At 43.2% G+C, this 13,034-nt stretch overlaps 1 pseudogene; it reads right to left on the bottom strand.

Moving 5' to 3' along the window:
* Positions 1 to 5,955: 5,955 nt before the first annotated feature.
* On the bottom strand, positions 5,956 to 8,991 carry LOC114892119 (annotated as a pseudogene).
* Between the last annotated feature and the right edge of the window lie 4,043 nt (positions 8,992 to 13,034).

Below are 13,034 nucleotides of genomic sequence, written 5' to 3'. Positions count from 1 at the left end.
TCAGCTGTTGGCACAAAGAGTGCATTGTTAGGAAAAAAATGGTACACTAATTGTGAAATGGTGGCTATTTCTGTATTTGTGTTGAGAGCAAGTAATGACTCAGAGGGCAGAGCCAAGACTCCAGTGTGCAAGACAAGAGCTAAGAGAAGAGGGAATCAGGAAATTATTCCCAGGGGGCAGAGCTGGTCCCTAATCAAAGAGCATTCTCTGTTTCCAGAGTAGCAGCCCTGAAAATATGTACCTGACCAGATTTCAGAATTGCTATGGATCAGTGGCTCTACACACCTTCCATTTCCTCTTTCTTGAACAGGAGTGTCTATTATAGTTATCGTATCCCTCTTTCACTATTGCATTTTGCATGTATGTGTGAAGGTGAGGTGGGGAGGGAAGATAACTTGTCATTTTAGTTCACAAATCAAGAAGAGCCACACTTGAGCAACTGCATCTGAGTCTCTGAACCTGTGGAAGCTTGTCCCCACCTGGACCATGTTTAATGATGAAATCCTGGACTTAGAGCTAATAGTGTAATTGAATAAGACTTTTGGGGTATTGGGAGGGGGATGGTGTATTTTGCATGTGCAAGGGATCTGCACTGTTGTAGCCAGAGACTGAATGGTAGTTGTTTGTCTTCAAAGATGACTCTCCAAAAATTCTTATCATCTCACTATTTGCATGCCTCTTCCATGAAGAAGTGCAGACCATTTTGAATCTGGGCTGGCCTGGTGACATACTTTGATCAACAGAATGCTATGGAAATGGTGTGGTATATTTGAGAAGCTGGATTTTAAGAGGCCTGGCAGCTTCTGTCTTTGTTCATTTGGTATACTCTTGCTGCTATTGAAGGAATTCTAGCCTAATGACAAGAGACTATGAGGGAAGAGGGGCCCAATCATCCTAGTGCCACTGCTGAGTCTAGTCCCCAGTCAGCTCGGCTGACTTCAGCTGAGTAGTTCCAGAAGACCAGCAAAACTTCCACCCAGACGACCTATAGAACAGTGAAAATCAAAACATCGTTATTGTTCTAGGTCACTAAATTTTGGAGCAGTGTGTTACACAGCAATGAGTAGCTAGAGCATTAAGTACTCCCAACTGGATTTCAGACATTTCTAGGCAAGTGTGGGAAACGTGAAATATGCCAGACAGAATGCCATTTTAAAAATACTTTTTGGTTAGAGGAAAATGAGACAAGTGTTTGCATATATGGGGGAAAGCAAAGGGACAGGCTGGAAAGAATGGGAAAAACAGCATTGCCTGCTTCAGACTTTGGGCTGTAAGCCTGGACTCCTGACAGGGTCCTGCAGGAAGAGACACAGGGCACTTAGAAATACAGCTTGCTGCCCGTGTAACAAAGAGGGACTTGGAAATTGTGCCAGTGTAACAGGCATTCTCTCTCTGTGTGCAGAGCAGGAACACAGCCTCACTCTGGCTCTTTGGACACTGACCACTTTGTGGGTCCTAGAGGATGGTGCCCAGATGCAGATGTTCTTGCCGTGAGCGGGTGGGCTGTGAAGCGTCAGCAAGAGCACTTCTGCTGGTTTCTTGAAAGTGTTAGTGAGTGAGAGAGCATGGAACCTGAGCAGATGCACCATGAGCTCCTAAAACTCCACTCCCCTTCGCTCTCCTACAACAAGCTGGGTCATATTTTGAGGAGGCTTCATTAGGTTGTGAGCAATGGAGTAGAGAAATTTAGTTATTATTGTTAACATGACCTTATTTGAAGCCATAAGTTGGTAACTCCTAGAATAATTCAGCTCATATAATGATACTTGTATTTATATACACAATTATATTTAATATGTTATAATATATAATTATGTATATTATTAAATATAATAACTTTTTGCAATATCATGTTTCTTTCATACACATTATCTCTTTTAAAAGCCTCCTGACCACCCTGTGAGGTATGTAGGTCAAATATTATTTTCTCCATTTTTAACTGAGAACTAAACTCATCTTAAATAAGAGATTAAAGGACTTTCCCAAGATTACAAAATAAAAGTGATAGAACCAGGACTTGAATTTAGCTCTCCTAATTCTAGTAATCAGTGGAAGATCTGTGCTTCCCTGCCAGATTGGATGTAATTTATATGACATATAATACAAACTTTGGAATATTTCATCTATATGCATATCAGTATATACATACATACATTTGTGCATTCATCTACACATGTAAATTTATTCTGAAGACGTGTTCTTACATCTTAGCACAGATGTAAAGAAAAAATATATAAAAACAAAATATTATTGGGATATAAATTACTATTTTGTCATAAGAAATATACCCCCACAAAAATCTCCTGTAATAAATATATGCTAACACAATATTTCAAAAATACTTTTTCTTACTCTTATGTACTCATTTCTTAAAAATTGTTCTTGCAAACACATTTCTAGCATCTAGCATAATTTTTTAGGTATAGTCACTACTGATATAATGTTGTCTAGCAAAAAGGTTACGCATCAACAGTTTCCACTGAAATAAGCTGTCATCAGCACATTTCCTTATGAAATAATATTCATTAAAAATAGGATATTCTCTTAGCTAAAGTGACAGCTCATCACCTTGTCAATTTTCTATAATAATATACACTTTACAATACGGTGCTAACAAGACACAAGGTAGCATTTCAGTCATCTACTAGAGTGTCAAAATGGAGACTAGATATACTGCATTCAAAGAAAAGGTGCCAATTAAATGTATTGTCTACAGTCAGTGCTCCAGTATCATACAGTAATGTGATCTGTATCCTTGTTATCCGATACTAGATACTAGTGTTCCACCACATTCAGTTTCTCTCTCTCTCTCTCTCTCCATTTTCAATATTAACCCCAAGCATATTTTCATAACCATTACAAGACTTGGCAGGGGGATTACCAAATCAGGGAATGCTGAGATCAAGAGCCTTGGCAGATGCACAGAAGTGGAGGAAAAAAGCAGAACACTTATAATACGGGAGGAAGTACAATGCTTAAGATGAATATGTTTACAGTCTGTCACAATTAAATTGTAATCTTTACCACTGGTTAGCCATCTGACTTTACACAAATAATGAACTTTTCCAACCCTCAATTTCTTTTTATTAAAATGGGATTCTTTTTTTTTTTTTTTGTGGTACGCGGGCCTCTCCCGTTGTGGAACACAGGCTCCGGACGCGCAGGCCCAGCAGCCATGGCTCACGGACCTAGCCACTCCGTGGCACGTGGGATCGTCCCGGACCTGGGCACGAACCCGTGTCCCCTGCATCGGCAGGCAGACTCTCAACCACTGCGCCACCAGGGAAGCCCTAAAATGGGGTTCTTAATTCTACCTCATTGGGAGGGTGTGAGGATTAAATGCTACCATGTTTGTAAAGGGTTTAGCCCAGAGCCTGACATATAATAGAAGCCTAATAAATGCCAGCTCTATTCACAGGCCTCACTTTAAAGACGCCATTCCATTGAGAAGTCAGTTCTGTCTCATTGTTGCACCTCTGAATGCTTTTAAGGGGTTTTTGTCTTTGTTTTTCAACAGTTTAACTAGATATACCTCATTTTGTTTTCCTTTGTATTCAAAAGAAATGCTTACAATTCATTTTATTAACCGAATATGTGGCTTGAAGTCTTTCATCTACTTCGAAAAATTCTCAAAAATGATGTTTTAAAAAATAGCATCTAGCCAATTCTTTTTCTTCTTTGCTTCTACAACTCCAATTATACCTATGTTAGTCTTTATCCCTGAGACTGGTATCACTTATGCTCCTTTCTGTATTTTCCATTCTTTTTAAAATTTTGTGCTGCAGCCTGATTAAACTTCTATGTCTAATTTTCTGGTTAACTCCTTTATTACATTCTTTTTTCTGTAACTTTTTATTATAAAAATATTCAGGCACACAGAAAAGTTGAAAGAATTTTACATTGAACAGCCATATGTCCACCAACTAGATTCTGCCATTAATATTATATTATACTTGCATTATCACATATCTACCTAACCATCTAACTATACAGTCATCAATCCATCTTACTCTTTAATGCATTTCAAATTAAAATGCAGACCTCACTACACTTCCTTCTAAACACCTCAGCATGCATACCATTAGCTAGAGTTCAGTATTTGTTTATAGTAGTTTTTATTTTGAGGTAGAATTTATATACAATGAAATACACAAATCTTAGGTATTCATTTGCTGAGTTTTGATAAATGCAAACACTGGTGTACCCAATCCTCTACCAAGATATAGAACATAGTCATCCCCCTAGAAAGTTTCTTCATGCCTCTTCCCAGCCACTCCCAACTTCCTCACCCATAAGCAATCACTGTTATGATTTTTTTCCACCATAGGTTAGTTTTGCCTGTTCTAGAACTTCATATAAAGTGAATCATACAGTAAGTATCTTTTATGTAAGATTTTTTTACATAATATAATGCTTTTGAGAATTCATCCATGTTGTTAACTATACTAGTAGTTGTATTGATTTCCTAGGGTGACTGTAAAAATGTATCAAAAGTTGAGTGGCTTAAGACAACAGCAATTGTGTCACAGTTCTGGAGACTAGAAGTCTGAAATCAAGGCACTGGCAGAGCCATGCTTTCTCTGATGGCTCTGGGGGAGAATCCTTCTTTGTTTCTGGCTTTTGATGTTTGCCAGCCATCTTTGGCATTCCTTGGCTTGTAGCTTCATCACTACAGTCACATGGCTGTTGTTTTTCTGTGTATCTTCATATCATCTTCCCTCTATGTGTCTGTCTCTGTGTCCAACTTTCCACAGGGAGTGAGGGGCAAATCCAGCCCTAGAGGGAAATGTTTTGCTTCTCAGAGTCCAGTGGAGAAAGGAGACTCCTGTTCCTGAATGCTGCTCCCTCACCTGCAGGGAGAAGCTGCTGGAAGCTAAAACTTCAAACAAAAACCCTTCTTGCAATTGCATCACAGGTGTTGATCCTAGTCTCTAGTTGTATTGGTTTGTTTAAACTTTGTTTCTGGAAGCTACTCACATCACCCAGGTCCACCACTCAGATTTGGGAGACAAACTCAGGAAAGTCTTTATTTCAGTACTTCTTTGAAAGAATCTTTTAAAAGCAACCAGAAACCTTCCAAACATGTATTTCTTTACAGGAAAACCCTCTTAGAACACAGGCAGCATGCCCTCCGCAGTTTCAGAGCTGGTGTGGACAGCACACCTCGAAGGGGCTCAGCCTAGCCTAGCACAGCTGTCAACTGCCCGGAGCCCTGACTGGGCACAGAGTGCGAAGTTTTTTTCCTGCTAAAACGTAGTTCCCCTTTAACTAAAAGAGAAAAAGAACAGAACAGGGAAAAAGGCTCCTCTGAGATGAGGGTCTTCCTCGCTCTGCCCTGGTGGCAGACCCAGGTGTGGACATTGGGGGCGCTGGGCCTTGTTGGCAGCAGGGATGGTGAAGCCTGATGGTGGATGGTCTTCTGTGGTGGAGCCCACCTCTCACTCCCCCTCCTCCTCCCCACCAAGCACCGGCATTGGGCACTTGCTCTGACTTAAGCTCCTCTCTCCCTTGGGTGTTCCTCTCTCTCTCGTGTTGCTCAAAATGATGCTTCAGTTTTAGCAGTGGAAAACAGGTATCCATTTATTTTTACTTTTTTGTTTGTTTGCGGTACGCGGGCCTCTCACTGTTGTGGCCTCTCCCGTTGCGGAGCACAGGCTCCGGACGCGCAGGCTCAGCGGCCATGGCTCACGGGCCCAGCCGCTCCGCGGCACGTGGGATCTTCCCAGACCGGGGCACGAACCCGTGTCCCCTGCATCGGCAGGCGGACTGTCAACCACCGCGCCACCAGGAAAGCCCTATTTTTACTTTTTTAACCCAGAATAAGATGCTAGTGGAGGAGACCACCTTCTAGTACTGGGGCAGCCCCATCACTCTGCTGGGCTGCTATGCTTGCTGCCCCTGGTACATGGAGTATATGGAGTCTTGTGACAGCGTCATGCTGCCAAGACAACTGTCTTACAACAGCTTGGGCTGGGAGAGGTGGGCCTGACTCACCTGGAAGGTGCACCTGGAGATGCAGCCTGTCCGCAGGGCACCCTGTGAGACAGCTTTGATGGCACATGCCCGGCTGGCCTGGCTGTTGAGGAGATTCCTCTGGCTGGCCCAGGAGGCCCAAAGCTGTTCTTCTAGAATCCCCCATGACCAGTCTTGCCTTTTGGGGTGCCCCACCTGTGGATGGCCTGTTAGCTTGTCCAAAATACCCCAGTGGCAGCATGGGTGGCATGACCAGGTTGGAGGCAATGGGGACTGTGGAGGCTGGGGTAGGCACTGATCATGCTGATCTGGTCATGGGTCTGGAAGCACATGTTCAAAGGCTGGCCCTGGCTGCTCTGATCATAGATTGATCCTGGGATAATGGCTTTCGGGGGTCATACATGGATGTTGTCATGAAGCGGGCTCCAAGGTTGATGGTGATGACTAGCTTCCTGGGCTTGCTGAACTGCATGAGGCTCTCCTGCAGATTGTTCAGTGCCCCCGCCCCCAGCAGGTGGTTCCAGACAGGCTGCTTGGACAGGGCCCCTGGGTTGCCCATAATGTGCTTTGGTCAGGGCCACATTAAGTGCCTGGGGTTGGTTAAAAATCCAATGCTTTGGTGCTTACCTGCCCACATGCAGAAGATGATAAAATTGTTCCTGAGCCCCTGAAATACATCCACGCTGCCATTCTCCACCTCTTGGTAGGGCTTGGTGTGCAGGGAGTTACTGAGCTGCATGTACTGCGCTGGCAGGAGCATTAGCCCTCATAGGACATGATGACGGACATGATGATGGCAATCTGGTCCAGCTTGGCAGCTATCTTCATTAGCTTTGTGGTGATCTTTTCTATGTTTGCAGCTTCTGGCCTGTTAAGTAGGAGGTACCTGACCTGATGATCTCCTCCTGGCCCTGGGTCACACAGAGCATCTTCACATGACCTGCTGCTGTTCTGACAAGGGTCCTTGCAGAAGATGTTGGACAGGAAGGCGCTGAGTGCAGGGTATCTCTGATCCTGGACCTGGAGGTGGATGATGCAGATGGGAAAGGTGCCCAGCACCACCAGGTACTCAAGGAGTGACTGGGACAGCCCAGCCTTGGCTGCCTTCTTGCATATCACCATGAGGCCCAGCTGGCAGTGGTCATCCACAAGGATCAGCTGCTTGGCTCTGAGGACACAGGGACCATGCACTCCGGGGCTGAGTGGCCTGGCTCCCTGTGAAATTGCATCTTGGCAAGCTTCGGTCACCCACATGTACAGCAGGTGACATCTGTGTTCACAAGCAGTTCCCTCTCAGGAGTCTGCTTCAGGGCCAAGTACCACTTCTGGTCTGCAGAGGACAGCTCCCAGGTCTTGTCCTTCAGCAACTGCAGCTTCTGGAGCTCTGGCATGCTACGTGCGTTCCTGATCTGCTGGTGCAGGGCCAGGATGCACAATGGGGAGCCGAGGACCCTGGCGCAGAGCTGCGTGACTTTCAGCGTGGTCAGTGGATCTTCTTGGTCAGCTGATCCTTGGCTATGTTACTTGGGGCACAGACTAGCACAGGCCCACTGAGCCAGATGGTAGATGATGGTGGCTGAGGTCACATCTTCCCTGTGCCTAGTGGTCCCTGGATCCAGCTCAGTGGTGTCTGTGGCACCATCCTCGGAAAGCCAACCTGAGAGTGGTGGAGGTCTTGGAACTCTCGTGCTGTGAAGTACTTGGGCAGCTGGCACTCTCTGATCACGCCTAGCAGTTTATGGTAGATGTAGCCCAACACGGAGCTCTCCTCCACAGCAGATGTTCTCAACACTCTGCATTCTGTCTAATGAGGCTGACTTCCACATGAAATCCACCTGGAAGTTATGAGTTACCTCCAAGGTACGCCCACAACTACTCTGCAGCTCAATGGCGATCTCATTGCCATAATTATCAGGAGCCTTGATGACGTGGCCGATCCCTTTCCACAGGGGCACCAGGTCCCCTTTGTACCACAGACAAATCTTGTTCCCCTGCATGAGCTGCATGTCTCCTAACCAAATTATTACTAAAGCCTGATTATCAAAGTCAGTCTTGGGCAAAGTGAAGTAGGCAATTCTCTTCTTGTTAAGGCCCAGGTGCCACCTGACAGTGATGTTACCTTGACTCTGGGACTCTTTCAGTTTCTTAGAGTAGTTGGTCTCCAGCTTGACCAGAGGGCCAAATATGTTCTGGGACTGGTAAGAGTCCTCCTACCTGGGGATGATATGCTGGGGCCCCGCCTCCACCCCTGGCTTCTCCAGGTCCTCCAAGGTGGTGGAAGGATTTTCCTTGCAGAGCTACTCCAGCTGGCTCATCTACTCCCTGGTGATCTGTGAGCCCACAGCTGTTCCTGCTCAGAAGGGATTGTGATCAGCCAGGACAGGAAGTAGTGGTCCTGGATCCGGGGTTTCCACTGTGAACTCTCTCATCTGATTTTCTTGAGGCTGCTCTGAGTGGCTTAGGGCTGGCTGCACAGTTGCCCCATGACCCAGGTGGCTTTGGTAAGAATGAAGCCAAGGAGGAAGGCCTTGCTGCTGACATAGTCATAACACTTCAGAACCGTCTCCCCCGGGGCCCATCCTTGTGCAGAGTCATCTTTTTGCATTTTGCCCTCAGAGGTGACTCAGAATGTGGCTGCCAGAAGCATTTCCGTGATCTACTGAACCACTCTTGCTGGTATCACAGTAAACCATGCAGTCGGGATCGGGTATTCCCCAGTAGCTGCAGGCATGTATGAGACATCCTTCCTCTAACAAGTATCGTCTTCATCTTCTTTGAAGTTAAACTTGGCCAACCGGCTGGTCTTGCCCACGTTGCCATTCTCGCCTGGTTCTGCAGGATGCGCACGGGTCAGCCCACCTGCGAGTCCACCTGTCCGGCTGCAGCTTCTACACGGACCCGACCTCTAGTGCTGCCACCTTGGGAGGCGCGTCTGTGTCTGGCTGGGGAAGCCGATCTCGGTGCATTCAAACTCCTAGCCCTGCGTGTGGAAGCCTGGGAGGTTGGCTTTCTGCGCATCCGGGAAGGTGCGCATGTGCGGGCTGGGCGGAAACGCCTCCAAGCTCAAGCTGCTGCCTTTTCGCTGCGCGGAGCCCTCAGCCACGCCGAGGTCTAGGCCGCCGCGTAGCTGGGCAGTATCCAAAGGGTCGCAACCGCGCGAGCCGCGCGCCCAGAGCTGCCCTTGCTGCCCTCGGAGCGACCCGCAGCTCACAGCGACTGCAGGAACCGCCGTCACCACGGCCTGTTGTGAGTACGTTGCTTTAATTTTACCTATTCTGTCGGATGTGAGGTGGTCTCCAGTGCATCCTTGATTTCTGATATTATTTTTTGTTTTAGGAGTTCCATTTTATTCTTTTGATATAAATTCTAGTTTTCTAGTTGATTTCTCTATCTTGTCGTCCATTTTACAGTCATTTAAAATCTTTTTCTGAAAACCAGTCTCTGGATCACCTGTGCATCCGTTTCTATCGCCTCCTCCCCCCCCCCCCCGCTTATTTTTTATTTTGTATACCTGGTAAAGTTTTTATTGAATTACTAAAATTATGTGTAAAAATTACAGGGATTCTTGAAATGTTATCTTTCTCTAAAGGGGATTTCTTTAGCTTCTGGCAGGCAATTAGAGTTGGCATGGATTACTTTAATTCAAACAGGCTGAGCCGATTCACAGCTGGGTTCAAGTCTGTAAGGCTGGTCTATTTCTGGCTTAACCTCAGCATAGACTGTAGCCCTTGTGGTGTCCAATTGAATACTTGGGGGTTTTATCAGAACCCCATCCTTTTGGTGGTTCTTTAATCCCATTTTTTAAATCTCCGCAGAGCCATGAAACTGAGGAAAATCCTGCATAGTTTCTCGAACTCATAGCAGCTACTTTCTGTGCCGCTTCTGTGCTTCTCAGCCTATACTACTTACAAACTGGCAAGTGCCTCAAGAGGAAAAACGGCTTAGACTATTGGGCTCAGTTCTTTGAACTCTTCTCTCTATAATCTTGGCCTTTTAGGTTCTGGCTGTCTTGATGCCCTTGAAGTCTAATTTTAGTCGTTTTAGGCTCATGACATTGCTGAAGTTCTTTAAAAGACTCTTGACTGTTTAAAGCACAAAACAGTAATAATGGGTATGGGGTTTATAGAATATGTTGAATTAAAACGTATGGCTAATATACAAGGAATTGAGTGGGGATTAAGTGAAATTATACCATTGTATAGTTATTGTATTGTTCTTTAATATCTTATGAATTGAGACTGGTAAGTTAAGTGTGTGTATTACTATCTATAGGGTAACCATTACAACACATAAGTGGACGCACACAAAGAAGTATTGCTAAAAAATCAATTACATAGATAAAATTGGATAAAAATTATTCTGTAAGCACAGAAGACAATAGAAATAAATGAACAATAGAACACATAACAGATGGGACAGATAGAAAACAAATACCAAGGTAGTAGAATTAAACTGATCTGAACAAAACCGTAATTCCATTAAATGTAAGTGGACTAAATGCTCCATTAGAGAGAAGGAAATTACAAGACTGGATAAAAAGCAAGACCTATCTACATGTTGTTTACAGGATATATTTTATAATATCTAAAAACACAAATAAATTCAGTTTGAGGAGTGGAAAAAGATATATAAAGTGAGTACATCTATGACACAGAAATTCCATTTCTAGGTATTAAGCCAAGAGAAATGAAAACATATGTCTATGAAAATGTGTATAAGAGAATATTCATAGCAGGTTTGTACAAAGTAATAGCCAAAGTTTGAAAACAATCCAAGAGGCCCATCAATACGAAAATGGGTGAAGAAATTGTAGTATATTTATACAATGGAATACTTAACAGTTAAAAAGAATGAACTTTTGATTGATGAAACGACATGGATAAATCTTAAAAATAGTATCTGAGTGAATGAATCTAGACGCAAAAGAGTACTTATAGGGCTTCCCTGGTGGCGCAGTGGTTGAGAGTCCGCCTGCCGATGCAGGGGACACGGGTTCGTGTCCCAGTCCGGGAAGATCCCGCGTGCCGCGGAGCGGCTGGGCCCGTGAGCCATGGCCGCTGAGCCTGCGCGTCCGGAGCCTGTGCTCCACAACAGGAGAGGCCACAACAGTGAGAGGCCCGCGTACCGCAAAAAAAAAAAAAAAAAGAGTACTTATATATGACTTCATTTTATATAAGTTCCAAGAACAGTCAGTTCTATACCATGTTAGTAGAAATGAGAAACTGGTTACCTCTGGGGAAAGCAGACTAACTGGAAAGAGGGAATGAGGGAAATTTTGGGAGTGATGGAAATGTTCTGTATATTAATTTCAGTGGTTGTTACCCGGTCATTGTCAAAATCATTGAACTGTGCTGTTAAGACATATGCATTTTATTTTGTGCGATTTATACCTCAACAAAAAGTATAAAGTGAAGCATCACTTAAAAACAAATCTGGACTAAGACATTATTTTGTTTGTTTCTTAATAACAGAAGACAGTAGGTGCATACAACTTGTAAAAAAATAATAAGGAAAATTGTGTTTCCAAAAATAGAGCTGGGTTTTTTGCCATCTTATTTTAGTGGAGCAGTTAGTAACATATAACCAAATATGAGGCTGAAGCCCTTGAAAAATACAGTAGATCAATGAATTCCTTCTTCCAATGATATGGTTTTCACAGAACTCTTGAATTTAGGTCCAGTGCATATGTCATAATATGTGTCCAAAATATTGAATAAACAGGGGAAGGAAAGGGTTTGGGTTTAAAGTGTACAGTGTTTGTGCTTTGAGCTGTACGTTGAAAGTAAATAAAACATTAAATAAGGAAGTCTACTCCCTTATTTAAGTGACACATACAGTTGTTTTATAATTTGAACCAAAAGAAGATTTAACTAGAGCCTTCTATTCAAAAAGAATTTAAGACAGTATTATAAATATTTTCAAAGCTTTAAGGTAAAGATGGATATAATGGATGAACAGATAGAGGTTCATAGTAGAAAAATGGAAACTAAAAAGGGGTCAAATGGAAATTTGAGAAGTGAGATGAAATGAGGTCATAACAACACTGGACAATGAGAAAAGATCAGTGAACTTGCAAATCAATAGAAATAAACCAAACAAAAGCCCAGAGTGAAAAAAAATAAAAAGAGACCTCTTTATTGTAGGACAACATTGGTATTGAACACACATGGAATTGGATTCATGGAATGGAAGAAAAATTGCATTAGAGAAAAATACTTGGAGGAAAAATGGTGAAACCTTTTCTAAGTTAAAACACATTATGAAAGCTTAATTACTTATTGAATATGTAAGCTCTGTGTGACTTGCAAAGTAAATTTTTCTTATCCAGCAAACTGATATGCCACTTGAGTTATGATTTTAAGCTTTACTGAGATATAGTTGAAAAAAATCAACTGCACATATTTAAAGTGTACAATTTGGTAAGTTTTGACATATGAATATACCTCCCACATTTACTTATGCTCATTTGTAATTCCTCTTGCTTATCCTCTCGCTGGTCCCCAGACAACCAGTGCTCTGAGTTCTGTCAGCAAGGGTTAGTTGGATTTTTTTGGAATTTTATATAAATGGAATGATGCATTATATACTACTTTTGTGTATGGTTTTTCTTTCACCCAGCTTAGTGATTTGGAGGTTCATCCATGTTGTACCTATAATTAGTTCATTCTTTTTTATTGCTAAGTAGCAATATAATTCTATTCAATGAATTTTTTTATTGATTCAAAATCAAATCTTTATTAAGTCTCCATTGCATCAGAAGTCTTTCCCATTCTTCATTTCTTTTTTTTTTTTTAACATCTTCATTGGAGTATAATTGCTTTACAGTGGTGTGTTAGTTTCTGCTATATAACAGTGAATCAGATATACATATACATATGTTCCCATATCTCTTCCCTCTTGCGTCTCCCTCCCTCCCACCCTCCCTATCCCACCCCTCTAGGTGGTCACAAAGCACCGAGCTGATCTCCCTGTGCTATGCGGCTGCTTCCCACTAGCTATCTATTTTACGTTTGGTAGTGTATATATGTCCATGCCACTCTCTCACTTTGTCACAGCTTACC

The sequence above is a fragment of the Monodon monoceros genome, unplaced genomic scaffold (genome assembly GCF_005190385.1).
Source record: "Monodon monoceros isolate NGI ecotype Baffin Bay Population unplaced genomic scaffold, NGI_Narwhal_1 Super_Scaffold_12, whole genome shotgun sequence".
NCBI lineage: Eukaryota > Metazoa > Chordata > Mammalia > Artiodactyla > Monodontidae > Monodon > Monodon monoceros.
The sequence above is the reverse complement of the archived record's forward strand: the minus strand, read 5'-3'. Positions and strand labels throughout refer to the sequence as shown.